The sequence below is a fragment of the Chelmon rostratus genome, chromosome 9 (genome assembly GCF_017976325.1).
Source record: "Chelmon rostratus isolate fCheRos1 chromosome 9, fCheRos1.pri, whole genome shotgun sequence".
Lineage (NCBI taxonomy): Eukaryota > Metazoa > Chordata > Actinopteri > Chaetodontiformes > Chaetodontidae > Chelmon > Chelmon rostratus.
The window spans coordinates 10299354-10311354 of NC_055666.1; positions in this window are offsets into that span (position 1 = coordinate 10299354).

Here is a 12001-nt window from a genome sequence, read left to right on the forward strand (position 1 = left end):
GTAGGCAGTGTAACTTTTCTTTGCCTCGTTTTGCTTGTAATACAGGAAACAACCACTCTATATTATACTTCTGCATAGCAGTTCTTCTAAATGATACTGTTTTATGTGCCAGAGACAAATACTTCCACTCATGGCTGCTACAGAAAAAGCAAAGCTTTAATGTTCTCCCATTGAACAAACACAAGCTGCATGTTAACCTGTAACAGCCCAATAAGACAAAGCTTCTTGCAAAATATAATAGTCAAGGGTAAATGTCTAAATGTCTTGCCTTGACAAGAGGAACCTGGCACACCACTATTACTGACACCTACATGGACAAAATACAAAAAACCCTATTAACCTTTCACCATTCCATTTTCTGTCACAGAACACTCTCAGATTCCTAATGAAAGGATGAGCATGGTTCACAGTAATAACGGCAGTTAGTAACAAATATGAGACGGAAATTTTCAACTGCCAAGTTGTTTAATAATGTTGGCATTGTGAGAGTCAACTTCAAAAAGGGAAAAGAAATGGTTTAAAGGACCCCCGCTTTGTAAATTAGCCATGTCCAGGTTAGAAATGATTGGCTTGTGCAGTGGCAGTAACAGCCCATCAATAATCTCAGCAATGGCAGCTGGGCTGGTGTTATCTGTGAGAGCTGAGTACTTCAGTGCTACTGAGAGTGTGTTTTTTGGTGCTTATTATGCTTTGGTAAGTAGCTGCAATAAATTTGGAACTAAGCAAAGCCACGTCTATATGGTCTCTGGTTTGGCTGCACTTACATGTCAGTTGTCTTAATGTCAATTATATGAAAATAAATTTGCATCCCTATCGTTAATATACTACTGTAGATGGTTTTAGCGACTTTCATTGCACTGTTCTCTGCAGTAAAACTACAACTGGACTGTGGAGTGTAAAAGTGATGCACAATGTTTTGAAAGCATTTTGAAATTGCACTTTTTGAAATTACACCAGATCATTCACATCATCCACCATGTTAAAGGCTATAACTGAGTTGTATAGCAGTGGAATTTATTAAGTACAGTTAAAGACTCAGATCTTGTATGAACTGCAATATCTTGATATTAATTTATTACCATAATTGTGGTATGAATGAGTGTCTAATACCCTGTGTGATTCACAGTTTTGTGTGTCAATGTGGTATAAGACATATCAGCTAAAACAGAGTGTCGCTAGTTGTCAGAGAGCCCAGAATTCATAGTGGCTCGTCTCCAGACAGTGCTGCATGGTTGTGCAGAAAGGACATCAGATATAAGTCACTTACTACATTTTAATAGCCTACACCTTAATGAAACAATGTACTTTCTATATTTTACATGAAATTACAAGTCATTTACAAGTCAGCCAAGTCAATTTTAATGACTTAACTTCATCTCTAAAGACCTTAAATCAGCATATCACAAAAGGGATTTTGTGGGTTAGGGTTCATGGAGAGATGGCTAGATAGAAATTCATAATAATGTAGCCACTGCTGGTTTTACTTCATACTTTCCTGAGTTTGAAAGGATAAATAGAGAAAAATAATGACATTTTTCAAAACCTCTCAAATGGAAGAGGTTTAGCAATTGCTAAGTTACGGTTGCTATGGTACAGGATAATTAGAGAGCGTGCACATGAGGGTGTGACTCAGCACTATCAGTGTACGAATGGGAGCCAGTGAATAAACATTAAGAGGATGTGAAATAAAGCATTGTTTATGCAGCTGCTGCCTCCGTCGAGTAAGTAGCCTATGCCAGAATCTCAATTCTATTCCTGTTCTTCAAGACTGTCCAAGGAAGTAGAGAGAAGTTAAAAGACCAAAAAACAGCTTTTATGGATGCTTATATAAATGCAGATGAGGAGTCCAGAGTCCTTAAATCTGTGAAAAAGTGAGTACACCCTCCAGATAAGATGCAGGGGTTTGTGCTTTGAGCTGGGAGAATGCAGAGATCTGTTCAAAGCGCTGATATATTTAGCAAAGATTAAAGAACCATGTGATGCAACAGTAACACAAACGGTTGAAAGATGCACTTTCTGTTTTGTGATTTTATACGGTTCAGTGTGTAATTCATTTAAAAGAGGACAAGTCGATTCCACACAGTGGCAGGTAACATGAAAAGATGACTCATTCAACACTTCTCTATGTCAAGGCTCCCCTCTTACCTTTTCCCTACACTTTTTTTCCTACACTTTAGGATGAGCATTACAGTCTCATAATACTTGTCATGCATATGAAGGCAGACCTCCATTCCCTAAGCTACAATCTCTGTTATTTACCCTTTTCATTTTTGGAGGAATATCCTCCCTAACATTACATTTCACTTAATGGTATGTGAGAATTTATGTCTAAAAGGATTTTTACGCAAGGACTATGTAATAACCACACATTGAAAAAGCAGCTCCAAACATCCATCATTCCCTGTTCTGCTCTGATCCAGTTTAAACACTACTGGGCTTGGCAGGAAAGCTGCAATAAAAGCAACCTGACATCGTACATTGTCACATGATTCCCTGCATACAATAGTCTTTCTATGAGAGCTCAGCTCAAGAGGGATAAATCTGAATAAGCACTGTAAATATATAAACAACGTCTCACGACAGATTTTCCAGGAGATGATGTCTGAGTTTTGTACATCTTATCACTGTGTCTCTGTCATGTAAATGACAAAAGCTCTGAGGTTAAAGGTACTTTTGTTCATATCTGTAAATCCTCAGGGTCACCCTCAAGGAAAGCATGATGTACTTTAGTGGAGGCAAATGTAGATCTGCTGGTGCATGACCCGATCAATAAATGAGACACGGACTCTAGGTTGGGGTGTCACGGATTTCTTTCTATTTATCTATCTAATTCTGCCAGCAGCAACTAATGCGTCACTGTCAGTCTGCAACTGGAAGGCGATAAAAGAGTAAGACTCCAGTTGCAGGTCACATGGGGTAAGGCGCTGGACTTCACAAAATTCTCTGAGCAGGACGAGAGAGAACTGCCAGAGGCAGTTTGCTTTGTGGTGCAAAGCCTCGGATTACGCCCTGGTGAAGAAGCTAATTGGCCCATAGTGCGTTTTAAGTCTAGTCCGCTCATGATTTAACTCTTTCATTAAGTGGTGCTTGTATGCATGCTCTGCACTCACAAGGACCGAAAAGGAAATAGTCTATGGAAATGATAACCACAAAGGACCTCATTTATGAAATACTCAGTGATAAAGTGCATTGTGTGCTGCAGCAGGACCCAAACTCAATCACTGTCCTCAAAACACCAAACACTTCATGTTGGGCTGTTGGCACATTGTAAAAAGGAGTATACTTCTTTACACACAAGAAAAAACATGTAGACATCAAATTTTGACAGGACTCGTCTTGTGGGGAATTTCAATAAGCTGATTCTTCAAATGTGCAGGTTTGGAGGTACAAAGATGGAACAACCAACCTTGAGCATGGTGAGACAGTTTAACAAGGAGTTCAGACCCAATTATTGACTGAACAGATGTTATATTCTATTTCAGGGCACGGTTGTCATGTCAACCAACAGAAACTCAAAAGAACTCATCCATTTCTCTTTTCAGGCTGACACTTATTGAGGGACAAACTAATAAGCTTCTGAGATGTACTGCAGTACTGTTCCCAAGCAGTGGCCTGTTTTTAAGGTTTTTTTGCCTGGAACAAGTCTGACGAAAACAAAAACAACATCAGGACAATGCGTGTGTCTATTTATACATGATACACGTCAGCTTTTCAGAATATATTTGGACTTGTTAGACCATGCAGGGAGGCAAAGATGGGCCGCTGACCACATTACTGCAGGTCAATTAACCAGTGATTTTTGCTGTCATGGGCACTGAGCTCCGCACAACATCAGTTATGATGCGCAGTGGTTGCTGGTGCAGCTGCCACGCTGAACACCAGCAAAGTTCGGGCTGGCTGGTCATGGGTGACTGCTGCAAAACATTACATTTTACAAACAACACTATCACACCTCACTAAAAGGTAATTTAAAACAGATAAAACCAGATGGCCTAAAAGTAAATGCATTAAAAGATGAAGCCAGCCGTTTGCTGTTATTCACATACTGTCATAAGGCCACAACTTTATGTCTAAAATAAAGTACACATTTATGCAAATGATCGCTCCGTGTAACGTTTAATTCAAATTGGTGCCTCTATCCTTATCACATATTCATGGGGCCACTCAACATGCAATGAAGTATTTACATTAAGTCCCTTTGTAAAGCATTCTACATACTGGAGCACTTCGAGTTAGTTGCACCGCCCGGGGCAAGAGTAGAAGCAGGAGGCCTTCTGCAGATGCCACCGACTCACTGATTACGAAGTCCAAAAATCACTGTTGCCACTAGAAACAGTGTGTGCGCTTCATTTTGCTGCACACCTATTACTTTGCACTCTGTCTGTCTGGGCAGAATCTATAGGGCAACAAAAATTACCCGCACGTAGATGTTTGAGTGTTTCTCTGAAGCATTTAAGGCTTGATGTATGTTATTATAAAAGCAGTGTGACGGCAGCTGCATTGTCAGCACTCTGCTGTTCCACTGGCTGATGGGGGCTGGGAGCTGTTTGAGAACTGGCTGACTGAGGATATGACAAGATAGAGAATATTAAATTACACAGTCCCAACAATAATTACATTTTAAATTAAGCATCTACGTATTAAGGGATATTGGTTAATTTCTAATGATTCTCTTGGGACAACTTATACTTGTCTCTTCTCTTTTTTGACATGGTAATTACAACATCTCTAAATGTGATTTTCTTTTTTCCTGCTATCTTTCAGCTGATGGCTAAAATAAAAACAATACATATTTACTGATCTACTGATCCATGCATGACAGACAGACATAATATCATCATGTTTGTCAAATAATGATACAAAAAAAATCCCATTGGTTGCTTGCTGTAGAAGAATAGAAGATAATAGAAGTAATTCTAATAAGGCTGAATCAACGTGTAATATATGACTTCAGCCGAAGCTTATTTCTGTGTGACAGAATCAATGTCCAGGAAAAACCGGATAGGTCTGTTGGTGTTGGTGTGTGTGTGTGTGTGTGTGTGTGTGTGTGTGTGTGTGTGTGTGTGTGTGTGAGACATAGTAACGTAAATTATTACATTTTAGGGTGAAGACTTGGGTTACGGTTAAGGTAAAGTTAGGTTTAGACTAAGCTCAGGATAAGCGTCAGGGTTTGGCAGGAAGTGGTTATGGTTATCTTTAGGGTCCAGAAAATGAATGCAAGTCTAAGTAATGTCCCCAAAAGTGATGGAAACACACTTCTGCGTCACGTGCGTGTGTATGTGTGATGCCATGAGAAGTTCACTAAACCATTTAAGTGTACTCCCTCCCTCGACGTTCATATTGAACTGTCGTCCACATCAGGCAGTCTTCCAGGAACAGAGCAATCAAGGAGAGAGAGCAGACTCCTGTGGCACTGTTCCACAGCACAACCTAATTTTTCTGTTGTTTTGCACCCTGTTTCAAACATATAGATGGACAATTACCCTGATTCATTCAAAATGTAGATGGGTAGGGGTAAGACTGGGGGGTGGGGTAAATATACAAATCCAAATTTAATGTTATGGATTAAATGAGGAGAGATACATACTTCCTGTCTGATAAATACAGCTTCTCAAGTGTGCATGATGACTGAAATCAGGCGTGGAGAAGAGTACCAGGTCGTGCTGTGAGGCTGAGCTGAGTTCATGGCACCATCACCACAGAGAAATTATTTAACATCACTTTTAATTAAGTCAGCGTACATAGCAGCTCATTACAATGGAAGGTTGATTTACTCAGTATTTCCAGCTCAGCTCAGTTCAGTGGTGTTTATGCCTGTGTCTGTGTCCATTCAGGCTTTCCCCCATGCTCAGTGGTACCACTGCAGGCTTATGAACATTACAACATACATGACAGCAGTAATATGGAAACTGACAGCTGAATAAGAATAGCACTGGTCTTTGTGATGCATTATTCTAAATGACCTCCAAAGAGATAGTAAAGGCAGCATAACCATTTTGTGCATGCATTGTTTTTCTGAAGGTTAAACTTGCCCTTCATGGAATTAATTCATTCTTAATGCACCAGCCAGGTCCTCCAAAATGTTGTTGGGTAAGGAGGATGAGGCGTGCTCCATGCACAAGTGAGAAACTTTTCTCAACATGAGTACTGTAGTTCAACAATGTAAGAAATGTGCAAAAACAAAGGTTGTGATTGGAAATAGGAATCGCCATATGCCTATGTGTTAAGCTTTACAACCTGGGTTAAACTCTTAGCTTGCACTACAAGTATCTATTATACCTGAGGCAGATTTTTTCATGGACCAAACAAAACCTGGCATTTACTTTAGTTGAACTGCTGTAAATGCTAATCCATAAAAGGATGGTGCTGAATATTGTTAACCTGATACTTTTGCCATTGATTTCAGTGTAATAATGCATATCTATAAATTTAAAACCAAAGCCTGGTATTTTCCTTGATGCCATAGACCTCTGTTGTTGTTCAAACATTATAAGTCACATTGTTGCAGAGTGTAACATGTTCCCTGATTACTGTCAGAATGGGAACTGTAATTTAGTCAATCCCACATACACCATCCCAATGCAATAAATTTGCACTCATGTTCCAAATCTGTGTCTGAAAATAGTCCCCAGCAAATGTACTATTTACTCATTCCCAGCTGTCTAAGCAAATGATTTAGTTCTTTCAAAAAAAATGTTGTATTTGTGACTTGTGTTTAAAGATTTTCATATTCCGATTGAACTAGAACAAACTCATTGTTGGTTTTTGCTTTACACTTTATAAAATGAAGAAAAATGGAAAAAGAAAACAGTTTAAAGTTTAAAATAAATTGAATTATTCTTTGATCAAAATTTACTTGCACAAACCAAACAGTCATCGTAACCACAGTTGTTCTGGTTGCTTACACTTGACCGTAAGCTAATGCTTCCACATGCACAGATGGAAATAACTTGTCCAATTTGTGTTGTTGCCACAATCCAATTTGTGGTGGGGGAAAATCGTTGTCATATAATTCCTGTCCACAGGAGCTAATTTTCGTCTCAGAGTTTGTGCTCATTTCACAGAATTCTATGACTCTTTTAGAAGCATTGGCATTTAGCTCATTAAATATCGAAATACACATAACGTGTTAACTCCCCACCTGAGGGCTGCATTAGCCACTTTCATTTGGATGCAGATCATTTAGACCAACACAGCAAAATAGCTGCTTACAGAGCTGGCAGAGAGAGCACTCTTAGTGGGAAAAATACAGAATAAACAATTCCACCAGTGTAGAGGGACAGGTTTCACATCAGATAATAGTTGAGAACTGAGGAGGGATTATTCAGTGAATAATAAGATGGGTGCTTTCCTGCTGGAGTTACTATTGTAGGTCTTGCTTATGAAAATTAACGTGACTCCAGCAGTACACTTTATCATAGGGGATGAAAGACCAATTAGTGATTTATATCGTCACTGTCCCACAGTTCTAATTCTGGCTTTATCAGAAACAGTTTTGGACTAATAAATTGGTTGTCATGTATGTTCCTGCCTGAGTGTTACAACAGGTAACCATGGTGACAGAGGCAACTGCGCGATCGGTAAATCATCTCTTTCTGAGAAATGCCACAATGCTGCTCTCCCCCTCCGGTATAGTCATAACTACACTAGATGCTGGGCTTTTCATCTGCTCTCTGTGCTATATTGGATAGCCTTTGCTCCCTATCTGCAAAGCAGATTTGGTCCCGCTGCGTACTTTGGCCTTTGTTTCACCACTGGCCAGCCAACTCGCTGGCCCTGAGCAAACATACATTTTTGTGGTTTAACTAACTCTTGTCCTAATTAGCTACAAATCAGAGTGCATTTGAAAATCATCACTAACCTTACCTATAAAGAACACCAATAAAAATGAGCAGGTCTTCGATTAAAGCATTTAAAGCCCATATGTAGAGTGGGGCAGTCGAGTACATTAAGTGATTGTACTGGATTTCTATTGGCATTGTGCTATGAAGAAAGAGAGATGTGCACACACACTAGTGCAACCACAAAATACTGCAAACATGAACTATGAGGTCCATGATTTCTCTGCTAAATACTCCATTATTTAATGGTAGGCTCTTTAACTCTCAAAAACAACTCTCAACTCTCTCTTTCGCTTTACTTTTTACTTTTCAAGGTCCAGAAAAAAACTCTCTACTTTAAGGACCAGATGTCATTCAAAATTGGACGTGTTTTGATTGAACACACAGCAATGTCAATATAATCAATATGTTGCTCAGCATGTTACCCAGCACCATATCTATAGATAATCCTCGCTCTGGTTCCTGTTCAGGGCTCTCTGAAATCCTCTTGACCTGTCAAATCTGTGTACAGTGTGTGTGAGACTCTTACTTTACTAATAACTGTGCTGCTTCACAGCCTGTTACCACAGAGGGAGACATGTCGGACACATTCTCTCAATCTTCAGATGTGGAGACTATGTCTAGCTATTTGATTAATGCTGCAGCTGGGAGCGAGATCTAATTGTAAAAGCAGGATAAACACTTACTCGGAGAAAGGAAACGGTGCAAATCAGACCACTCCCCAGAGTATTGAGGAAGGAAATTGGTTTAAGGATGAGACACACACTTGCGTACCAATGCAGAGCCCTGTCACCCCACTCTTACTCTCTCTATCTAACCTTCTCCACCCGACTGCGGCACCTTTGATTTAAAATTTCACAAAAAATTGAGAATGTGACACAGCTCTTTTGCTTTTTCCTCCCAACTGTATTAGCTATGCTTGTCCTGAGAGCACTAAGTCAGATCCTTGGATCTGATTGTAACTGATGACTTGAGAAGATATAAATCACACTTGAATTGCAGCCCTGAGATGTCAGCCATTAAAATACAGTGCTGGGTACCCGGAATACATATGAGATGATTGGTAGTCTGCAATGCTGGATGACACGACTGGATAACCTTATGCAAAGGTGTTCAACTGAATGTTTAATATCTGGGTCTGTTTAAATAGCTGTCAGGATGTATTTCAAGTAAAGCAACTGAGAGTATCATTTAGGGAATCTTAACACATAGAATAAGGAATATATATTTAAAGCAGTTCTTCCTCAGGGTTGTAGAAATCATTTCCACACAAGAGCTGAAGAGCTGATCGAACAAGTCCAGCTCAAGATGCTGGATTTAGGTGTTTGCAAATAATCCACTGGCCTTGACTGAAGACAACACCGTGCCACGAGGGGAAAGCTGATAGCCACAAATCACTCTAGCCAAAAGTCAATTAAAGAGCCAGCTAAAAAGCATTTTACATCTAATTACATCACACAAATCGTCCTGGACAGCACACACATGTTCACCACAGCCATTTATTTGCAATACAATGACAGCAGCACTCACTGCAAAGCTTACAGTATTAAGATTTTCCCCCCCAAGCTTGCCTAGTGAAAGGAGTTTTTAACATAATTACCTATGTCTGTGCCACTGCTGATTCTATTACTTTTTACTGCCTTTTTGTGATTCCTTGGGAGCTGATTATAAAAGTGACTTTAAATGAAAAGATAGCGCTCTTTTTAGTGCTGGCACCATTTTACTGGATTGCATAGCATCCAACTCTACAATGTTTTCAGACTCACAACCCCAGAGATAAGTATCCTGCACCTGCACTCACATTAGAAAGAAGTGATTTTAGGATATAGATTTTATTTAACTGGTCTCAGAAGCCATGCCATAAAAAGAGGAAGGTATGAAATTGTGTTTAGTGAGACAACCGTGTGTGAGGGGTTCTTAATCAGGGGAAAACCAATGGATTACATGGGATGATTTGGTGTAATTTATTTTAGAACCATGATTTTCAACCTGGCATCAATGTTTCATTTTAGTAATGGTCACAAATATCAATTTTCAATACACAAATATCAATATTAGTGCACCATTAAATGTCTAATTTTAATTTAATTTTCCTACTCTAATATTCAGTCACTGGCGTACCATCATAACTAGTCCTGACAGAGTGAGTGGCAGTGCTGCATGTTTTGCTGAACACCTCATCTTGGGCTAACATGGCTCACCATTGGCTGTAAAAAGACTGGCCCTAGACTCACAATAAAAATCTCTGACCTGTCAACAGGGGAGGAATTTTACACTTTATGAGATTAACACTGGGGAGATTGAAAACCCCATACCTCATTACTAATTACACTTCTACGAAGAAAAGCCAAATGAAATCCCCCAAAGGACAATACTTCCATTAAACATGATAAGTGGGTTACTGTGCTACTGTAAACCTGACACGAGCAGGCCAGTATACAATTCAGAACCTTACAACAGTTATCACTTCTCCTGCTGGCCCTTCGGTAATTAATGTTCTCGCAAATTCCCAGCTCTCAGCCTGGAGCTGTGGCTTTGGGGGACTTCTAGAACCTTTTTCCTCCAGACAGCCCCCAGCAAAAATAAAAACTAAAAATTGTGAAGATGTCATTATTAATGACACCATGGAAAGGTTAAACTCAAAAGGTCAGGGAAACTGATGGAAGACCTTCAAATTAGATTAAATGAATCCCATTTCCTTCAAACTTTCTGCTCTTTCCAGCTGTCTGGTGTTTGCTAAATAGCGAAAAGACATTTCATAGTCTGCACTGCTGTGACTGTTCAGTAACTCATCTGAATAAACAGGCTATGATCCAATACTTCTTTGGGTTGATATTGTACATGTGAAACCTGTCAAATGATTCCACTACAAAGGAGCTTGGCACAACAAATAAAAGACGCTCTGGTGTATTTGTAGGCATTGGAGAGCATTAAAACTCCAAAATAAATGAAACAGTCTCCCAGGGTGCCCAGGTTGACCCACTGGAGTCTTGGATCCCGTGTACAGCTATTGACATTCCAGCAAGGATGACCTGCTTTGGCATTATGGGGCTCTGGCATGTGTAGAGCCTGGTTCACTGGTCCTTTCAACCAGTTTAACATGATACTCCATCAGAGCCAAGTCCATCTATCCACAACGTCCACCTTGGCCCTGACAGTCAGTCAGCAGTCTGTGTTTACTGCTAATTCTCTCTCACTTGGTCCACAGTTAACACTATTCCTGTGTTTATGTAAAGCATATCGCAGCAGTTTTAAGCCCACCCAATCCCTTCCTCAACAACCTGCCCTCCCTCCAGTCCTTCCCTGCCTCCCCTCGTCCTGGTCCTCTAATTTCAAAATAATGGGAATCTCTGAGAAAACTTACCTCATTGATTAAACTGTCACACTTGACCACTATGATTGATAAAACTTCATTCAAACATGTCATGCGATGACAGCACTTTGAGTGACGCAGCAAAACACAAATAGGGAGGAACTAGCGGTAGGGTGTTTTGACACAAGGGGCTGTGCTGTCACCTTTGTGTCATATCTGCATTCAAATGCCTCATGCAGCCTCACTGTTCAGTTTTTTACTTACAAGGCCATGGAAGATTTAGGTCTCCTGTTTCACATCAGAGTTGAACCCGTCTACTTATTATCTGTCAAGACTCGACAGGTCTGTAAAGACCAGCTGTATTTACAGAGATATGTTCGTCGGGGGACAACTGCAGTGGGTTCAGGCTTAAACGTGAGGTGAGGCTTAGAATCTATAAGCCTATAGCCACACAAAACTATGCATACAATTTTGACATGCCTGAGACGACTTCAACGCTAATCGTGTTTTGTATGACTCATTTTCTGACTGGAGGTCTTGCCCAAAAGAGCCCATATTTTTCTGAACAGCTGTGATGGGAGAAATTAAGCACTAAACCATTTTGAGGCAGGGCCCCTGAACATGTGTCCTGCATGAAATAATGCAAATAAAAACTGGAACACCAGGTCTTGCCAAAATGTATTCCCTTTCATATTAGGTGGGAATTTCCATGTATGGTTTCACACTTGCTCGATTGTATCAGTAAAGTGAGATGTATTTAGTGCTTTTCTGCAAGATGCAGCTGATTAAACTATTCAGGATCTCTCTGCAAAAGTCAGCTAGGGTTGGGCCATATGGATAAAACTCT